Genomic DNA, 21,599 nt, shown 5'->3' on the forward strand with positions numbered 1-21,599 from the left:
AGTGAGTGTCAGGGTCATGACTAGAACAACACTTCCAAATTCTTAAACCAGTGCTCTCATGCCCAGGTTTAAGAGTCAAGTGCTACCAGACAGAGGTGGTGAAACACGCTATAAGTGTAGACATAAATCCTTTACAGGACAGCCTGATCATGATACGAATGCCAACAACTGGCTGACATTTGATTTCTATAGTTTCTACTAAACAGATATGATAGAATATGATAACATAATATGTTAGATTTTTGATACATTTACAAGCTAGTATAGTATTTGTTCACAGTTAAATCTGCATTTTTATGCATATTATTTTCACACTGAATATTCTGAGCTCTGGTTTATTTATAGGTGGCCTGAACCAAGCACATTTAAAATAAAGAAAATCAAGATTACCTGCAAAGAAATTCCGCTTAGAACAGCTTTAATTTTAATTAATGCCATACCAAAAAAAAAAAAAAAAAAAAAAAAGATCCAATTTGCTTTAAAAATATTGAGTAAATCAATGTCTGATAATCTCTAAAATTACTTGCAGCTGGAGAATTCCTAACTGCATCTACTCACAGCTTAACAAAATGCATTTCTCCAAGATAAATCTACTCTTCTGAGAGCTGGAGAGAAGGAAAAAGATTATTCTTGGCTGGCTTGGACTTTCGTATATCTAATTACGAATTTTGTAATTCGTATGTGTAAAAGGTTAATTTTGAAAGCCCATGCCAACCCATTTTATTCAAACTGATTTCTTGCTTTGAATAAATTAACAGATTCAAAGGATGAGAAAATATAAAAATCCTGGAAGTAATAACAAATACTTCCACGAGAAGGCTATCCCACAGATAGCCTATGAATCGATCTTTCATCCAAAAAGACAAAAATCACTGAACCTCCTCTGTAGGCTGCTATGTTTACTAGGAATTTGTTTCTGTGGGAACTCTGTCAGTAAAAGTAGCAATGTCTTGTGCTGGCAGTATACCCAGTTTCATCAAGAGAATCCTGGACAGTAAGAATAGGGTCAGCTCACTGAGGGACTTAAATCCCAAAGGAAGAACTTAAGATTTCATCCTGTAAAACCACGGCATCCACCTTCCCCTCAGACTGCAAACTTGCTCAGTGTAAGAACAACGTTCCATGGTACTTAAGGCCCTCATTATAAAAGTTCAATGAACATTTGTTGGATTAAAGAAGAAACAATAAATTACTAATGAATGTCAGGAGGTGTAATAAGACTTCAAGTAACTTGGCAAAAACTATGAGGGAAAGCTGGAGTTTGTTGTCAAAGTGGGAAAGAGTAGAGTATGGGAGAAAGCTTTCTAGTCAAGGTAGTATCCTGAGTTAACCTCCAAACAAAGAAGGTGGTTTGGGGATGTGGGGTGAGTTTTAGAGTTACTTCTGCTATTAAACTATCTGAATTCTGGAAAAAAAATTAACTTTTCTAGTTAAAACTTTTCTAGTTTTGCTTCATGTATAAAATGATTAGAGACAACTTTTAAAAGATTTTCAACTCTAATATGATTAAAATAGCTGATGTTCATAAAGATGTGATTGAGTTTAATAAGTAGTCCACAGGGGCGCCTGGGTGGCGCAGTCGGTTGGGCGTCCGACTTCAGCCAGGTCATGATCTCGCGGTCCGTGAGTTCGAGCCCCGCGTCGGGCTCTGGGCTGGTGGCTCAGAGCCTGGAGCCTGTTTCCGATTCTGTGTCTCCCTCTCTCTCTGCCCCTCCCCCGTTCATGCTCTGTCTCTCTCTGTCCCAAAAATAAATAAAAAACGTTGAAAAAAAAATTTAAAAAAAAAAAAAAAAAAAAAAAAAAAAAATAAGTAGTCCACAGATTCCTTATTTAAGGAGGAAATTACAAAATAAATATATAATGTTTATATATATATAAATATATAATGTTTATTTTTGAGAAAGAGACACAGAGTGTAAGTGGGGGAAGAGCAGAGAAAGAGGGAAACACAGAACCTGAAGCAGGTTCCAGGCTCTGAGCTGTCAGCACAGAGCCCAATGCGGGGCTCGAACCCACGAACCTTAAGATCAGGCCCTGAGCTGAAGTCAGATGCTTTACCAAGTGAGCCACTCAGGCACCCCTAAAGGAAATATTTTTAAGATTTTTTGTTTAAAAATTTTAACCTTTTATAACATCAGCCTTGACTGTTACCCCTTCTCCAAAAGTCATTCTTTTATCTATGTTGTGTTCCCACATCAAGCCATGCCTGTGTTTTATGACATTCCCATAAACCCCTTCTAGAAACTACATAGAGAAAAGATGCTCAAAAAGGCCTGGGAGGACACAGAAGAAAGTCCATCCAAACACGTCCTCCCAATCTTCGCCTTCTTATTTCAGGAGCAACTTAAAATATTACTGCTCCGAATAGCTTTCCACGATGATGTCCAACTTAGGGACCTTCGTGTGTGCTTTGATACTGCTGTGCGCACCCCCAGCATGTCTCTGACCTGCTCTACTTAGTCACCTGTCTCGCTATTGCAATGTAAATTCCTGAGAGAAGGGGCCCAGTGGTGCCCTGGCCTACTTTCCACTCTATTACTAGTTCCTAGCACAGTAACTGGCACCCAGTAAGCATCCCAAGTGCTTTTTGAATGAAGAAGAAGATGAATGGGAAAACAGAGGCTTGGATAAATGTGTGTGGGGGAAATGCAATTCATTTCGGGCAAATTCTCTTGCCAAGGAAGTAAAAAAATGGAGCGTGTAAGGGACCTCAGAGATCATCTGGTCCAACCCCCTCATTTTCCAGAAGCCAAGGAATCTTGGCAAACTGCCCCACGAAATAGAAAAGGAAACATGCAAAAGAGTATTAGGAAAAGCAAACATTCTCTCTAATAAATGAGGATACCAGCCTACACAATCTGCGAGTAGAACTTAAATCATTTAAAAAAAAAATTCATGGTGCTAATTTTATTTCGCCTTTATTAGTGCCTTCAGTGAGTCCACCTATTCCCTAGTCGTGTCAAGCCTACATCATACAAGCTCAATTACTTAGTATGTAGATCAGGCAAGGTTCTCCCTTGTCTCCCTCCTGCGTTTCTCCAGCCTTTCAACGCTCATTAGCACCTCCAACAGAAGGCTGAGGAAATGAAACTCCAATTTATCAATGTCAACTGTTGAACCAGCAAATTGCATCAATCCCGCCCCCACATGGAAGTGTTTGGACAATTCTGAATCAACAAGATGTTGGCAGCTGTGTTCCTATGGTTCAGTAATTGCATTGTTTCCTACTGTGCTCTACGGGTTGTGAAATGAATTTATTAAATAACCAACACAAAGGGAATGTGGTGTGGGCTAGTGGAAACAGCTCTGGGCTGGTGTTGGGATTCTGTCTTAATAGTCTCCCACTTTGACCACCAGCCTTGACAATAGTTTTTCTGGTCCTCAGGCTCCTAAAATCACTTAAGAAGGTAATTCTACTCTGGGTAGTAGAGAAATCTAGGGTACCTAAATATCCTGTGCTTTTCACTCCACATACAGATTTAACATTGATCGTATTCTCTCTATATAGGAACCTAGTATGCTTACTTTCAGCTCACATTATGGCCTTTGTGTATAAGATCCATGACACTAAATGGTATACCATGCTTGATGAATCCGTTAAGCCCAACTGGCCACTTCACACTGGAAGACAATGGTTAGGAAAGGAAATTGAGCCCAGGCACATGAAGCGTATAATGGTGGAATTTAAACACCCAATTCTATGGTCTTTGGCAAGTTTGCCAATTGGTATTTTGCCAGTTGTCTCAGGTTATTAAAACTTGTTGGTGGTTTGTAAATCTAGGCCGATAACTGGCTGTGTGACGGACTGAGAAAAGTTTTCAAATGAAGATGGAAAACTTATCTGGTATGTTATTCCAGCTACAAAGGAAGAGAAACAGATAAGCTTAATAAAATCAGCCCTTTTCAGTAACTCTTAAGCCAGCCTCTAAATCTTAGAAGGCAGGCAGGGCTTGAGAGTACAGAGAATGTCTGCAGAGGGTCACCCTGCCGAGAAGCAGGTGGAAAGTCTCCCTACCTCTCTGGTTTTTAGCTGGGCCCTAGATAGTGCAAAGTCTTTTGGGTTGTTGGAGTATTCTCCCTGGACAAAAAGGCTAAGGGGAGGACACGTTCCCTTCAACTGGGAGTTTGACCCTGACTCGGGGTCCAAATTTTGGCCTCAACGGTCTTCCTATTCTTTATTAAAAAGCAAATAATAGGGGCGCCTGGGAGGCTCAGTCGGTTAAGCGTCCGACTTCAGCTCGGGTCATGATCTCGCAGTCCGTGAGTTCGAGCCCCGCGTCGGGCTCTGGGCTGACGGCTTGGAGCCTGGAGCCTGCTTCCGATTCTGTGTCTCCCTCTCTCTCTCTGCCCCTCCCCCGTTCATGCTCTCTCTCTGTCTCAAAAATAAATAAAAACAGTAAAAAAATTTTTTTAATAAAAAAAGCAAATAATAATTAATAATTATGCTTTCTCTCAAACTAAGAAGCAGAATTTCATTTCCTCCCAATCTCCCTACCCAATTATTTTATAAACAGGGCTCAATTAAGATCCACCATCATTTACTGAGATCTACACACAGCCCAGTGGTTCTGGCCAGGTGGTAGATCATTTGCAGGCAGATTATTTACCGTAGGCTGATCATCTCCACAAGGGGGATAAGGACTGTTAAGGTTTAGGATAATGTATGTAAAGCACATGGCCCAGTGATGAATGCACTAGACAAGTCTATCACAGCCAGACTAGATACTGTATTTACCATTCTCTGATTTAAAACTCATAAAAACCCTGTGAGGTACGAATTATGGTCATTATCTTACAGATAGAGAAGTTAAGTGGCTACTCAAGGACATGAAGTTAGAAAGGAAAAGATTTAGGAACTAAAATCAGGTCTGGCTTTACTCCAAATCCCACCTGCTTTCTGCAACAAGATGTTGGTGTGAATCTCTAGGATATTTTGTTCTTCCTGGAGTGACTGGGCAGCAATGTCCTAAAAGGCATGATTCCAGATAAATTAACTTCCTGTTTTGTCTGTTCTCCCTCTTTCCCAAAAAAAAAAAAAAAAAGTGGAATGGAATATGTATATAGAGGCTTATTCCTGGAGTTTTACACTCTCGGATGCTGGCTACATACAAATTTACTCTTTTTTTCTAATTACTCTGGCCAAACTGCAGGTCAACAGCCTGAAGAGCAGTGCAGTAGAGGTCAAGTTTTGAAAAGTCACCCATGATGCCACACTGAGAGCTGGGGATGAGCACTCCTGGCCTAGCTACAATGTGCTGTGGTCTAAGACAGGAGGCCAAAGTTCCAGCTCACTTCTGCCTCAGGACTGGGGGCCGAGAAACCTGTATTCTCAATTCATATCTGCTGGAGCAAGTCATTTCCTCATCTGGGACAAGTTTCCCCATCTGGAAAATGGTGGGTTTGGGCTGGCCGATATATTTCTTAAAGTCATGTTTCCTGAGGTATAACTTATAGACAATAAAATTCATCCCTCTGAAAGATACAGTTTGATGAGTTAGACAAAGGTCTACAGTTTTATAACTATAGCCACAATTAAGACACAGAAGATTTCCACCACCCCCCAAAATTTCCTCATGCCCCTTTGTAGTCAAGCCCATTCCTAAACCCCGGGCATTTCTGACCTGATTTCTGTCCCTATAGTTTTGTCATTTCCTGTCTGGCACATACATGACAAAGAATGTAGCCTTCCATGGCTGTCTTTCACTTAGCCTGACACTTTCAACATTCATCCATGTCGTTGAATTCATCAAATCAATAGCTTGCTCCTCTCATGGCATCCCTTTCATGGACAGGACATTTTGTTTATCCACTCAACAGCTGACACACAGTTGGGTTGTTTCTAGTTTTTTGCTAACACGAATAAAACTTGCAAACATCTGTGTCCAGGCCTTTGTGTGGACATACTTTCCTTTTCTCTCACATAAATACTCAGGAGCGTGACAGCTGTGCTATTTGTGAAGTGTATGTGTTTATCTTTCTTATAAAGTGTCACACTGTTTTCCAAAGTGGCTGTACCATGTTTCATTCCCACCAGCCATGTGTGGACTGGTTGGTTTTTAACAGGTAGCTCCAGATAATGACTGAGATTTCTATCTATGTCCCATTAATGTGTGGACTCTTCTTCTCATGAAATGCATCTCAGTGCTCGCCCACAGCACCAAGGACAGATGCCAAGTATGTATGTGAACTCAGTGTTGAGAGCCCTTCCAGCCTCAGTAGTCTATCATTCTGTTGCCTTCTCTAGACATCTTATTCTGCAATGGTGGGCACCAAGTAGCAGCTTTAGGCTGAAACCAGGTTGAGACAGACTGCAAAACTACTACTGACTAGCTATATAAGCATATCTCACAGGCTTGTCTTCCTCTTCTGCAAACTGGGGGCGATGATTACCTTCCTCTCAGGTTGTTGGAAGCTTAATGGTGTACGTGCTTCGCACACAGTAAGTGCTGAGTAAACAGCAGTTTTCAGCTTCTACAGTTACAGACTGGCATGGCGGATAAGGAAGTGGTAGGTGATAAACTTGAACCCCTTCCCAAGGTCCCCGGCAACCACTAGAATGTGAAAATGGAGGCCCCTGTGTTTCATCACAAGGCTCAAGGTCACTCTTACCTGTTAGGATGGTTTATTCACTCCTCTATTCATTTATAATATAGGCATGTATGTGTGATATTACATAGAGAGATGAACAAAAATGACACAGCCCCTCTCTTGCTGAGCTTACAGTCTAATATGCTCCTCTTAAATGATGTGTAGAAAGACACAAGGCAGAAAGTTTGCCGTGGGCAAGAAGAAAGGCAGAGGGCCAGCATTCTAGATCACAGCAAAGTAGCTTAAAGTAGGAGCACTTAGGGGACTTCACCTCTGATTTTCATCTTGTTCAGGGAAATATATTGTGAGTCTAGAGTTTTCCTGAGTGCTAGCTGATGTGTGTGTATGTAAGAGGGAGAAGGGAGAGAGGAGAGGGGAGAGGGGAGAGGCAAAAAAGGAGGATGAACAATCTACCAATGGGCATCTGAGCTCTGAATAATGCATTGACACGTTTCATTTTAAGCACTGTTTGTGTTCCATCCCACACCCCCCAACCCCCCTCGAGCTAATTACCTCACCATTTTGAGCACCCAGCTGTTGCTGTCTGAAACCTGACCTTCACTGTGAAGAAGCTCACAGCTGCAGTGAGCTGCCTACCTAATAATTCAGGGGTTCTTATCGGCTTCATACCTCTCCTTCCCTCAACCAGCATGGTGAAACAGGCTGGTTTCCCTAGTTCCTTCTCCCCAAACCATCTGTCTCTCTGCCAAAATGAGAGGAGGAGGGCCAGAAGCAAGGGGATTATACAGGAGCCAGTCAGAATGCAGCATTTCAGGCTGCCTTAAGACCTACTGGATCAGGGTTTGTGTTTTAACAGGAGACCCAGAAAATTTGTAGGCACGTTAAAATTTCACAGGTGCCAGAATGGGGCATAAATCCCAAAGAGTTTTCATCCATTCAATTTGAGAACCTGACCTAAGAATACGAGAGGGCCAAGCTGATCAGGCAGAACAGAGTGATATTGGAAAAGCAGTGTGGTGTGAAGGAAACAGCCAGCCCCCATGGAGCCTCCCTTCCTGATATTCGTGCCCTTGTGCACTCCCTTCGAACAGTGGCAAACTGCATGTGTAAGAGTGACATTACGCAACTTTGGAAGTGAGGTCATAAAAGGCATTTAACATTTTCCTGCCTTGGTCCTTTGGATCACTTACTCTGGGGGAAGCTAGTCACCATGGTGTGGGCACCTGGAAGAACTTGTGGAGAGGCCCACGTGGAAATGAACTGAGGCTTCCCCCCCATGTCAGCACCAACTGGCCAACCAAGTGAGTGAGCCAGCCTGTAAGTGGAACCTCCAGCCCCAGTCAAGGTTGCAGATGACTGTACAACCAATGTCAAATCTGCACCTTCATGAGAGGCCCTAAGCCAGAAGACCCCAGCCAAGCCAATCCTACATGCCTGGCCCCAAGAAGCTGTGTGAGATCATCCATGTCCGATGCTGCTTTAAGCCACTAAGTTTGGGGATAATTGGTTACTCAGGCATACATAACTACAGCAAGGATAGAGAGTGGGGTCTGACACTGGGCTCCCCCAACTGGCAGTGGATTTCCTCGGTCACCTCACCCTCTCGGTGTCTCTGATGCCTCATCTGTAAAAGGAACAGCTACAGATTATCTGATCTCTGACACCTTTGAGTATAAAGTTGACACTACGATTTTATATATCACTAAGACAAAGCATCACCAAATTCACACCCGGTCGATTCTAAAATGCAGACTAATTTTAGAGATGTAGAACTGTGGGGAAACATGCATCTTAAAAAGGACAAAATACAGTGTTATACTTGCTCTGCCCGCCACGTGGACACGTTAGAAGGATGGATGGTGTAACAGATGAGAAGGCGCCCGGAGGGAACTCTTGGACAGCATCCTGAAGCACCACGGCTTGAGAAAGGGAAATGACATTATGGTTCCAGACCAGCTAATTAAACTGGCTTCATCACCTCACTTGCCTCAGGCTCCTATCACAATTTATGCTCAAAATGACTGTTACAAAGCCCAACTGAGAGGAAAAAACCATCAAGGAAAACCATTTATGGCAGTGCTCCCTAAACTTGCTTGAGCATTAAGAAATCACCTCGGATATTTGTTAAATATACACCCAGGCCCCTTGCTACAGACTTTGATTCAGCAAATCTGGAGCACGCATTGGATCTATATTTTAACAAGGGCCCCAGGCCGTTCTCAGGAACACACAGGTTTTAAAACACTGAAACACAGTAATACCCATCCACTTACTGGTATTTTTCCTTGCATTGAATCATAATAGAAAACTACAAACCTGGACTGCCTTAGCTATGTCCCCAAATAAAAAAAACAAAAACAAAAACAAAAAAAAAAAAAATGCCTTCAACCCAGTATAAGATTTTACTGAAGGTCAATGTAAAAAAGCTGTCTCATCAAGGAGAGTTTGCCATTGGCTGGGAAGCTTATGGAAGCTATGGAAAATACTATTCTTCAATGTTTACAGTACGAAAATCAGCATAATAAATATACTAAAGACTGTATCTCCTGACAGGCTGACCTGTTTCCTTTTTTATCAGTCAATGCAAGTTGCTAGGCAACCATTTTTCCCTTTTTTGCTTAGACTGCCAGGAATCTTTCACCTAAAATTCATGCCTCAAAACAATAAAAATATTAACAATAGTTACATACCTTGATCAAAAAAATTAAACAAACAGAAAAAAAAACAAAACAAAACAGAACTTCTTGTGACATTTGGCTTTGTCCTGTATTGTAATGGTCATCATGTTACACTCAGGTCTTTTTTTGAGAACTTCCAGTCCTTTTGGAAGGTAGGATTTTATTTTATTTTATTTTTAAAGTTTATTTATTTAAGGGGGGCGGGGGGGTGGGCAGAGAGGGGGAAGATCCCAACCAGGTTATATGCTGTCAGCACAGAGCCTAACACGGGGCTGGAACCCATGAACCGTGAGATCATAACCTGAGTCGAAATCAAGAGTCGGATGCTTAACCGAATGAGCCACTCAGGTGCCCCGGAAGGGAACAAATTTTAAAATCAATACTGTCAGTTTTGTTTTTTTTCTGTTTCTCATCACATTTAGACTAAGCAACCACAACTCAATATCCAGCAACACTTCAAGTTGCGAGGGTTTTCTCCTCTCATGCCAGTCTCTTGGCCAGCTTTTAAAACACCGCAGGAATGCTAACTGTATCCTGGCAAGGAGACTCTGTTCAAGCCAAATATTTAAGAGAATAAACAGAAAATAATTTTAGAGCATCTCTAAAAAAGTCTTCTTGTCTTTCTCTGGTGGATAACAGAATATTCTGACAATCTGACCCAACCAGGGAAGCATATAAAGCCATTAAGATCCTTCCCTACAAAAACGAAATGAAACAAAACCCCCCCAAAACCAAAATGAAAACAAAGAAAACCCTGCACTTCATCTTTAAACATCTTACTTGTGTGCCTTCAGTTTTGCAACAGAAATTCATCCTTGACCTGAACTTCCAAATATCCCACAAACAATAATTAAGTCGCTCGAACCCTGCTGTGTAAAGGGCATTTTCTGACAGATGGGAAACCAAGCCAGAGCACAGGAAAAATTTGCACTCTTCCCGAGCCTCATGCAGTAAGGAGATTAGAGGCAAGGATTTCCATAACCATCCTTGGAAACTGGGGTGCACATAGAATCTCAAAAGGGCATGCCTGCATCATCAGTAGAGTACTGTGACACATTATTGTCCCAGTGAAGATGTCCAGTCTCCAAGAATCGTTTCCTACCTTGCTGACTGCCCAGGCTGACTTCCCCATTTTCTGCTGAAAGGTCTTTTTCTCTGTGAAGTCCTCCAGACTGCCATCCACCTCCCACCGGGGCTAATCCCACGGTCATCCGTCTTCCCGTGACACCCGCAACACCACACCACAATCGGCTGTCTCCTCTGTTGGTCTCTGCTGCTGGATCCAGCTGCTTGAGGTCAATGATCCCAGTTAATTCACCTTTGAATCGCAGGGCCAATCAGATTACCCGGTACACAGTAGGTGCTTGGGCAATCTGTGTGAATGAAAGAATCTAGTTCAGGGACTCTGGGGTAACCTCAGATTCTCTCATTCATGCAAATAAGGGCATGAGGCCCAAAGAAGTGAGGTGATTTTTCCCAAAGTCACACCAGAAAAGGAAAGAGGACACACAAAAACCCAAAATCTTTCCTTGCCAACCTGTTGTTTTCCATTATGCCTCCTTCAGGTACATGCCCTTCCCTCTGTGTGACCCTGGTCTCCTGTCACCACAGCTCAGGCCTTCTGGCTTAGCCTCCCCCTCCCCCACCATTTCTCAGCCCAGAATGAGGTTCCCAGGGACGCCTTCCAGCCTGGGGCAGGCTCCTTGCTTATCTGCTCCTGAATCTCCCAGAATCACGTTCATTTCTTTTGGAAAGTGTAGCCCAACTTGCAGTTTTCCTTTCAAACGTGAAATTATTTTATGAAGGCCTATCTTTCTCACTACAATAACAGGGCATGTCTTTGTTGTTGTTCACTGCTTGGTCGCTAGTGGCTAGCACAGGATGCCTCACTAAAATATTTGTTGAATGAATAAATCATTTTGGAACTCTCTGAAAATAGGCAGTGGGTCTGTGGTGCAAATATTCTGTCTCATGAACAGCAGACACACAATAAAAGGGGCAGATCATTCTGGCACAATATTAAAAAATATCTCTATTTTTACACTCAGATAATTCACTTTATAAATAAGAAGTAGCCAGTCCTTAAACACAGATGTCCCTGTTTCAGATTCTGGGAAAAGCTGGCAGCCTTTCTCTCAGTAGGCTAACGAGGGTACATGCTAGATATTTTATCATGGGAGTAAGACAAATGGGGACCACCAATATCATGCTCACAGAATTTCTTTCCCAGGACAAATTGAGATGTCTGTTGAATTATGTAAACCATTGTTTTCTATCACAGGAAGAGACACCTGACAGGATTATTCTTATTTGATATACCCATGGTCTTCAAAAAATTTCTTTTTTAAAAAAAAATTTTTTTAACGTATATTTTTGTGAGAGAGGGAAAAAGATGAGTGCGAAGGGGCAGAGAGAGAGGCAGACACAGAATCCGAAGCAGGCTCCAGGCTCTGACCTGTCAGCACAGAGCCCAATGCAGGGCTCGAACTCACAAGCTGTGAGATTGAGATCTGAGCAGAAGTCAGACGCTCGACTGACTGAGCCACCCAGGCGCCCCTAAAAAATTTCTTAAAAGTATACAACCAATATTTGCAAATTTTATTCCACTTAACCCAGAGAAAGTGCCAGGTCACATCTCTGAATCTCAAACCACTTATGGACTCCAGAAAAGACATGATAGCAATTGGATGTAATCTCTTAAACATTTCAACAGTCTGTTGGTTTCTAAAAGTTTTAGACACCAAAAATTGTTTCTAGTCCTAACTCTGGAATTAAACTAAAGAGTTAAATGGATCACTTCTATTATTGTTTCTGGCTATTTTTCACCTGTTTAACTATAAAGAAAAACTCTGCCAATCTATAGATATACTACCCTTGATCCTATAAGTCATGGTGAGAAAACTGCCCTCCTTTGGGAGAGCAAGAAGAAAGTGTTGAAAAAGCCCTCTCCCTCTACAAAAAGCTTTTGATTACAGAACATCACTATTTTGGGAATGTTCTTAGCACATCCCGGTGAAGTACCATCATATCCTCTCCTCCTTGGAGCTTGGAAAAATGTCATACCACTCCTAAGTTGGGGTGTCTCAGAGGTGTTGGAGTGAGGCAACACTGAGGCCAGAAACTATGGTTATATACTCTGATTTGTCTTTGAGCAGATGTAATTGAGTTATAAATCGAGACCTAATTATAAACATAGTGCAACCCCTCTCTAGCCCTCCACTTCTTTTAATATTAAATAGGGGCATTATTTGAAGGTCTCCTTTATTGCTAGCATCCTGTGACTTTAACTTTGATTCTACTGAACTCCAGAGATAATCTCAGAACTTTTCTCTGGAAAAGTGGGGAAACGACCAGATGCCTCAAGGGGGCTGATTCTATCTGTTCTACCTCTGCTATAGATACCCAACACTGCCCCACATCTACCCCCAGCCAGTGCTTCACAATGGATCTCTAATAATTGTGAAGGTAATCTGGATGCTTGTTATGGGCTGAATTGTATTCCCCCCAATTCGCTGTTCTGAAGCTCTAACCCCCAGTATCTCCAAATGGGACTATATTTAAAGATGGGGCCTTTAAAGAAATGATTAAGTTAAAATGACACCATTAGGGTGGGTCCTAATCCAATTTGTCTTGTGTCCTTATAAGAAGAGGAAGTGGGTGGGGCACCTGGGTGGCTCAGTCACTTGGGTGTCCAACTCTTAGTTTCTGCTCAGGTCATGATCTCAAGGTTGGTGAGTTCAAGCCCTACCCATATCGGGCTCTGAACTAACAGTGCCTCCTGTGTGCCCTCTCTCTCAAAAATAAATAAATAAACAGTTAAAAAAAAAAAAGAAGAAATTGGACAAAGAAACATGAGGAACTCATGTACAGAGAGGAAAGGCCATGTGAGGATACAGTGAGAAGAAAGGCATCCGCAAGACAGGGAGAGAGGTCTCAGGAGAAACTAAACCTGCTGACACCTTGATCTTGGATTCCCAGCCTCCAATACTGTGAGGAAGTAAATATGTTGTTGAAGCCACCCAGTCTGTGATATTTCATTAAAGCACCCCTAGTCAACTAATACAGTGCTGAATGATTCACTGCTTTAGATAACAACTTGGATCACAGATGTGTCTACATCTCTCCTTTGTCTAATGGGAAGACTTGAGTTCTAAAGCAGGAAAGTGACTTTTCCAAGGTCACATACTTGCGTGGTACCAGAAGAGACTTCAGATCAAAGCTCATGGGGGAAACAGGAACACTCAACACCCACCCCCAACCCCCAGACTTTTTCTCTTTAAAAAATGCAGATCACAGGGGTGTCTGGGTGGCTGAGCATTCAACTTTGGCTCAGGTCATGTCTCGTGGTTCACAAGTTCGGGCCCTGTATCAGGGCTCTGTGCTGACAGCTCAGAGCCTGGAGCCTGCTTCAGATTCTATGTCTCCCTCTCTCTCTGCCTCTCCCCCACTTGGACACTGTCTCCCTCTCTCTCAAAAATAAAATAAAACATTAAAATTTTTTTTAAAAATGCAGATTAGGGGCGCCTGGATGGCTCAGTCGGTTGAACGTCCGACTTCAGCTGAGGTCATGATCTCGCCATTCCCGAGTTTGAGCCCTGCATTGGGCTCTGTGCAGACAGCTCAGAGCCTACAGCCTGTTTCAAATTCTATGTCTTCCTCTCTCTCTCCTCGACTCACGCTCTCTCTCAAAAACAAAAAAACAAACAAAACAAAAAAAATGCAGATCATACAACAAACATTGACACTTGGCAGAGACATCCAGATGGTATACATCACAGAAGTTATACCCAGTATTTAGTCACGATGTCTGAAGAACTAATTTTATTTGTTTCTTTTGTTTGTTCTTTTTTTGAGGATCAGAGTCCTACTTAGGAGCTTACTAAAAATTTACCTTTCCATATGCTAGATGTTGCCTGTGTGATTTACCTCCTCGGTCATCGTACACAGATCACCAAGAAACTGTAAGAATATACAGGTGCAGACTCAAGGTCCAGCTCTATCACCACCATTGTGGAAAAGCACTGTACATCACAGGACAGAGCCCCAGTCTCCTCTGTGGCACCTGGACAGTGCCCAGGGACAGTGACCTCCCAGGAGTGTCCACGTTGGATAAAGAAGTGATTTTATGTTAGGATTAGAATATTTCACCGAAGAACTAAGAACACGTCTTTAAAATACGCTCTGCTTGTGCCAGAACTCTGTCAGCATCTACTGAGCGGAGTGTGGGACTAGGACTTCTTCCTTCATTTTAGAAGGCCAACAAGTGTCCCCCAGAGTGCTCTCCATAGCTATCAATTCTCCTCTGTGCTCCTTCCTTTCCCAAAAGAGCCTCCTGAGATCTGTATACATGGGGAAACACTTAAACAGAAACATGCCTAATTTTGAGACTAATACCAGGCAGTAGACTCAACATTTGCATTGGAACCTCTCTTCTCTGTTCTTGGTCCCACGCGATGCCTGAACAGACAGTCTCGAGCCCTGGTCTGACATGGGCTCCATGCCAAGCACAAAATGGAGCTTGTAGGGGGCATCGAGCTGCAGATCTGACAACAGTTTTTCATTCCAAGGCATGCTCCCCTATCACGGAAGACGTTAAGATGAGGCCCTACAAGAGAACTAAACCAAATTAAATCTTCATGATCAGAACTGAAATAAGGGGAAAGTGTTCTAGTTCACTGGTTCCCAAACAGTACTCCTTGGACAAGCTCAGGCTGTCTACATCTGAATCCTCTCAAAGGGGTTTTTGGAAATGGAAATTCCAAAACCCTGTCCTTAGAATGTTCCATTTCATGGGCCCGTGTGGGGCCTTCGATTGTGGGTTTTTAAATGATCCCCCAGTGATTATATCATTTGGAAAACACTCAAAACTGCTGTAGGTTTTCTCAGAGTTGAAAGAAAACAACAGAGAAATAGCTGGTGTCTATAAATCACAGTTTGTATCATTGAGTCAGTAACATCAACGACATGAAGCATAGGCCCGGAGCTCTTTGGGGTTCGTATCCTTTCATTTCTATATTACTTTGTGTGTTATTACATAACACAACACCCAGAACTTAAAACAAGCATTTCTTATCTTTCAGTTTCTGTAAAGTGGGAGTTTAGGCATGGTGGGGCTGGGTATTTCTAATGCAGGGTCTTTGGTGAGGCAGCTGTTAAGTAATTAACTGAAGGCTTGACTGGGGTTAAATAATCCATTTCCAAATTCTTTTTTTTTTTTTTTTTAATTTTTTTTTTTCAACGTTTATTTATTTTTGGGACAGAGAGAGACAGAGCATGAACGGGGGAGGAGCAGAGAGAGAGGGAGACACAGAATCGGAAACAGGCTCCAGGCTCCGAGCCATCAGCCCAGAGCCTGACGCGGGGCTCGAACTCACGGACCGCGAGATCATGACCTGGCTGAAGCCGGACGCTTAACCGACTGTGCCACCCAGGCGCCCCTCCATTTCCAAATTCTTGACCAGAGGCCTCAGTTTCTCACCACATGGGCATCTCCATAGGACATCCTAAGTGTCCTCATAACAGGGCAGCTAACTTCCCTTGGTGTGAGTGATCCAGTAGAGAGAGCAAGGAGGAAGCCATGATGCCTTTTATATCTAGTCTCTAAAGACACACATTGTCATCTTTACTTTTTTCTACTTGTTAGAAATGGGTCACTAAGGCCAACCCACATACAAGGAGAATAGGCTCCATCTTCTGAAGGGAATGTCAAAGATTCTGTGGGCATATTTTCAACTACCATGATTTCCAGTGTCTGTCAATGTCTGTCATATTCTGAGAATGGAATGGAAACTAGAAACACAAAAGCGTCTACGGTCTTGACCTCATGAAATATGGGAGCAGGAATGAAAGAAAGAAGCAATAATAGAACCAAAAATATATGATTCCCCTTTTATGAAGTCAAGCTAGTGAATGCGCAGTTAAGTTAGGGACAGAGGCAGGGAAGTGTACTAAATTAGAAGTCAAAAAGGCTTGGGTTCTTGGGCGATAAAAAAAGCATTGGGTTTGAAATTCTGCTTTCCCAGTTTGAGCTAGTTACACCATTTAGTCACTGAGCTACTACTACCCTCTCTCTTTACAAAATGAACAGGACTTACTTCTTCATGGTGGTAAATGAGCGGACTTGGAGGCAGGGATGCTGTGAAGTCAAAGACAGAACCCATGCAGTACTGGGCAAATAGCTAATGGCTTTACATACTAATAACTATGATTGTCACCATGTTTGTTGTAAGTGAGGGTATACGTATCAGAGGGTAATGAGGTCAGCATGCCAGGTCGCTTAATTCCTTTTGCATATATCCTCTCTGGATTTGTGTACTTTCCCTCCAGGGGCAAAGCAACCCTTGGGTGCTAAGGAAATCCTATCAAAAGGGACACGCCTCTTCCTGCTCCAAACTGTGTTTTCTTTCTGATGTCCGGTCTTACCCGCGGCATTCCTAGGAATTATGTCTGGGTTGGCCCTGTAAAATGTACCTAAACTGACCAAAGCCACCTGACCAGGTAACTTCTCTCAAGGACTAATAATTGCTCCCCTGAAGTTTTAAATGCCCATTTATATTGGCAGGGGTGAGAGGAAGGAACTGCAAATAAATATGGACGTTTCTGGAAATATTTTGTGCTTGCAGGTATGTCTCCACATGAATATTTAAGTATTATTTGCATATAGATATAAGCGGACATGGAAACAAAATAGTGAGAGAGAATACTACCGTCATCAGAATGGGAACTTCCTCAGAGCTCCAGAGAAAAGAATTTGACTCAGAGTACAGCTGCTCAACATAATGTCAATCTGGGGCACCTCGGTGGCTCAGTTGGTTGAGCGTCCAACTTTGGCTCAGGTCATGATCTCATGGTTCACGAGTTCAAGCCCTACATCAGGCTCTCCTGTCAGCACAAACCTGCTTCAGATCCTTTGTCACACCCCCCTCTCTCTGCACCACCCCACTCGTGCTCTGTCTCTCAAAAATAAATAAACATTTGGGGCACCTGGGTGGCTCAGTCAGTTAAGTGGCAGACTTCAGCTCAAGTCATGATCTCACGGTTCACGAGTTCAAGCCCTGAGTCAGGCCTTGTGCTGACAGCTCAGAGCCTGGAGCCTGCTTCAGATTCTGTGCCTCCCTCTCTCTCTCTGTCCCTCCCCCGCTCAAACTCTGTCTCTCTCTGTCTCAAAAATAAATAAACATTTAAAAAAATTAAAAATAAATGAATAAAAATTTAAAAAAGAGAGAATGTCAATCTATGCAGAAAACAACTTATAACCACCTCAGAGTATGAAAGTGTCTAAGAAATCTCATTCCCAATTCTTTTTCAAATCCCTTTCTCATCCTCTCCTTCTCCCCAGTGTTTTTGGACTCTTTGAAGAGATCCAAGAAATTCCGCAATTTCGGGAAAATGCACTGTGGCGAGACATGTAATATTAAACCACCCTATGACCGTGACGGGAAAAAAAAAATAAACAATGAAAAAATACCCATGTAGAGATAAAAAAAGAGCTTGAAAAACCAGTACTCAAAACTTTTCCAGGCCTAAGGGGTGGAGGACATACCTAAATCAAGAAAAAAAAAAACATGTATCTTCAGCCAGTAAGTCAAAAACCCAAAGGACCATTGCTAGAATAAGTCTAAATGCCCCCTGCAGACATAAAAGATGATCATGAGAGGGAACACAAAGCTCGAGGTGTTCAAGTTTTAGAAAGCCACCTGTCGTGTTCCCCTTTTTGCAGAGAATAAAGGAAGAATGACTGAAATTAGAAACACTTGTACTCATTCCACATTTTGAAAGCCAACTATGGGGGCCAGAGTTTTGTTCAAAATGAAAAAGAAAATCAAAGCTCCTTTAATTCCACCACCATAACTCTGTGTTCGAAGGTACAGCAAGGACTTTCCTTTTCCTTTTTTCCCCTTTTTTTCTTTTCTTTCCTTCCCTTTCCTCCACCCCACCACCACACCAGGCTCCCTGTGGACGGAGTCATGGTATCTAGGACGATTTATCAGGAGATATTCCAATTTAAATTATGACTTAATCCCACAAAACCCAGAAGACCAAGAGTCTGTTCTCATTTTGTCTGAAACACATGAGCAAGGTTTTGTGATAGGCAGTGTCTTGTGTGTCTTGCAGTAGAAGGTAACAGGCGAGACTTCCTGGGATGACCACACAAGAAAAACCTGCTGAAATGTGACACTTGTACGGGCCTCTGAAGCTCCCTTGTTTGGTAGAACAGGCAGATAAATCAGGGGCTTCACTTAAACAATTGCTGAACAGATGAAAGCCCAGAAGATGAGATTTCAATTGGTTGGGACAATCTCTTAGAAACTTTTCCCATCTTGGAATTGCTTTATACAAATACTTCCCTATACCGCTGGCTGCCCCCAAGTTGTTCCTCTAAATTATCACCAAAGCTGATAGACAGGATGCGGGTTGTAGCAAATATTTTACAGAAGTCATAATCGGCAAATCATGTGTAAAATGAAAAACAAAACAAAACAAAAAACACCTAAGTTTTAGATCAGAAAAGACCTGGGAATGAATTCACAAATTCTGTCATATAGTAGCTGATTGACTTAGATAACTAATACCTCTGGACCTTAGTTTCCTGCATCTGTTTTAATTAATTAGTTTTTAAAATTTTTTTTTTTCAACGTTTTTATTTATTTTTGGGACAGAGAGAGACAGAGCGTGAACGGGGGAGGGGCAGAGAGAGAGGGAGACACAGAATCGGAAACAGGCTCCAGGCTCCGAGCCATCAGCCCAGAGCCTGACGCGGGGCTCGAACTCCCGGACCGCGAGATCGTGACCTGGCTGAAGTCGGACGCTTAACCGACTGCGCCACCCAGGCGCCCCATAGTTTTTAAAAAGCCCAACAGATTATTGTGAAGACGAACTAAGCAGCTCTGTGAAAAGCACTTTGAATGAAGTATGGGAGCAACAGCAGTGAATGAGACCAGTCTCTGATCTCTAATCATCCCTGGGACTAGCTGGAAAAACAACATATACATGCAAAAAGACAGGGCAGGGGCGGTAACCAAAACCCAATGTGGTCCCCAATGACCTCACTTTCTGTTAGTCACATCTTTGAGTGGTCTTCTTCCACAATGTACCACGGTTGGTCAATGGGCCCAACAGAAGTGATAGGTTTTACTTCCAGGATTAGGTTACAAAAGGCACTGCAGCTGCCATCTTTGTTTGTCTTTCTGATCACTCACTTTGGATAAGCCAGCTGCTATGTCATTGAGCAGTCCTATGGAGAGGACTGAGTAGAGAAGGTCTGGGGTCTCTTGCCAAGAGCCCCATGAGTGAGCCTAGAAGTGGATCCTCCACCCCAGTCAAAACTTCAGATGGCTGCAGTTCTGACTGACAGCCAGACTACAACCTCAGGAAAAATCCTGAACCACAACCACCCACCTAAGTCACTTACGGATTCTTGACCTTCAGAAACTGTGGGAGACAATATATGTTTGTTGTTTTACATTGTACAGTAATCTGTTACACGGCACTAAATAACCAATACATTTGGCCACACTAAGAGCTGCAAGGTTTGGTAGAAGAAATCCCTGAAACCTGGGAGTTCTTAGTCACACAAGTAGGTTTTGAAGGGAGGATGAGTTTGTGAAGGGTGGGGGACTCCATACTGCAGACATGAATAATGCAGACACAGGGGCAGGGAAGTGTCAGCCAAGGGTTTTCTTCTGACTCGGGCAATGGAGTTAGGGTCCTTGAGCAAGGGGGTGACTAGGCAGTAACCAGGATTGGGAGATCTGACTGGTGGGCACGGACAACATAAACCCAGAAATTCACACAGGAGCCTTTTGTAATGATCCAGAGGAGGAAATAAAAAGCAGAACCAGAGAGCAGCTGAGGTAGGAATGGAGAACAAGAGGGATGTCGTGAACACGGTTCAGCATGTCAACCCTGGCCTCTCACAGCCGCCTGCCAGAGACCAAGGTTTCTGAATACTCATTCGTCCATTTAATCTGTGTGCATATTTAGTCACGTGCCTGAGGACAAAGCTACCACGGGACACATACTTCAGTCAAGGCGCCACCATTCATGTATATAACATGCTGTTCTGGTATACAATACATTGCCTACGAAATTAATGCCATAAATATTGTAGACATTATAGACACAGAATTAGAGTAAATGGGTAAGATCTGTTTTCCCTTAAATCACCTCAACCTCAAGAACTGACTCCAAATGACACTGTTATCTTTAATAAAGTCAAATACTAATAAAAGAGGACCCACTGTTGGAGTGATCCACAGGCCTTTCAAAAACAATCCTTCACAACAGTGGCAGGTCTGAGGAGGAAAGCACGGAGAAATGATATTGGTTTTATCAATCTTGTCCGGTCATCCTATGTAACAGGAGAAAAATCATCAAAATGCCAAAGGAGATTCAAAGCACATTTAGATTGTGGGATATCTGGGATCTCAGGGAAGTGGATGCCATCCAATTACTCAGAGGTTTTCGAAGCTGCCGCCCACGTTAGGTGCATTTAGGGCCATTCTAGTGAAATGGACAAAAGGGCCCTACTCTATGGCAGACGGTCCTCAATTAACAGTCTTAAGGGACTGGAGGAAAGGAAGCCACATGCCACTGGGGTGAAAAAAGCACACCCAGATGCACAAGGCTAGTGCCCACCTGGTTTAGTGCAAGTCCGACAGAGGATCAGTGGGCTCACACTCATTTCATTGCTAGGGAAACTGAGGCTGCTCTGGCCCAGGTCACACAGACTGGAGAGTAGATCAGGACTAGCATCCTGGTTTCTTGAACTCCAAGCCCAGCAGTCTTTCTGTTTCACGTGATCCCACAGTGGAAAGGAGGAAGATAAAGAAACAGTCTTCCAAAGAGTCTCCGATGAATGAACTGTGCTCAGAGATTTACTGATCCCATGCAGAAACAAAACCTGAGCCCTTTAACTCAGCAAATGTCAAGCATCTTCTACACACCCAGCAGTCTGCACAGTCCTGTGAGATAAGGATTGGTATGTGAGCTGAGGGAAGCAAGGATTGGGGCAGTCTAGCAGAGACAGAAAGTGGTCACAGCCGACTAACCAAAGGCTGACTATTGGGGGGAAGGGGGAGCAGACCTAATGGAACAGGTGACATTCAAAGGCCAATTAGTGTCCTGATAGGGAGGCAGTGGCAAAGGCCATTCACAGAGCCTGGAAGACTGGCTCTGTGGTGGCCTGAGAGGGAGATTCCCGGGAGACCAGGTGCAAAGGGAGGCTCAAGCCAAGTTGAAGACATTTGGGATTCCAAAAGAAATTTGAACCTTACCTTACAGACGGTGGGGAAACATGTATGCTTTTACTAAGGGAGTAACATGATTCAACCCTGGCCAAAAAAGTGGCTCAACCAGCCACTTCTGGAGCTT

General features: G+C 43.0%; 1 protein-coding gene and 1 non-coding gene across 2 annotated transcripts in view; both read right to left on the reverse strand.

The window, feature by feature from the left end:
• Positions 1-21,599, reverse strand: part of MB21D2 (Mab-21 domain containing 2) — a 115,939-nt gene that overhangs the window by 28,497 nt on the left and 65,843 nt on the right. The window lies entirely within an intron of this gene.
• On the reverse strand, positions 14,132-14,336 carry LOC112850580 (small nucleolar RNA SNORA73 family). The gene has a single exon (XR_003222689.1). It is a non-coding gene; the product is annotated as a small nucleolar RNA SNORA73 family (small nucleolar RNA).

The sequence above is a fragment of the Puma concolor genome, chromosome C2 (genome assembly GCF_028749965.1).
Source record: "Puma concolor isolate L17-30 chromosome C2, mPumCon1.1.hap2, whole genome shotgun sequence".
NCBI lineage: Eukaryota > Metazoa > Chordata > Mammalia > Carnivora > Felidae > Puma > Puma concolor.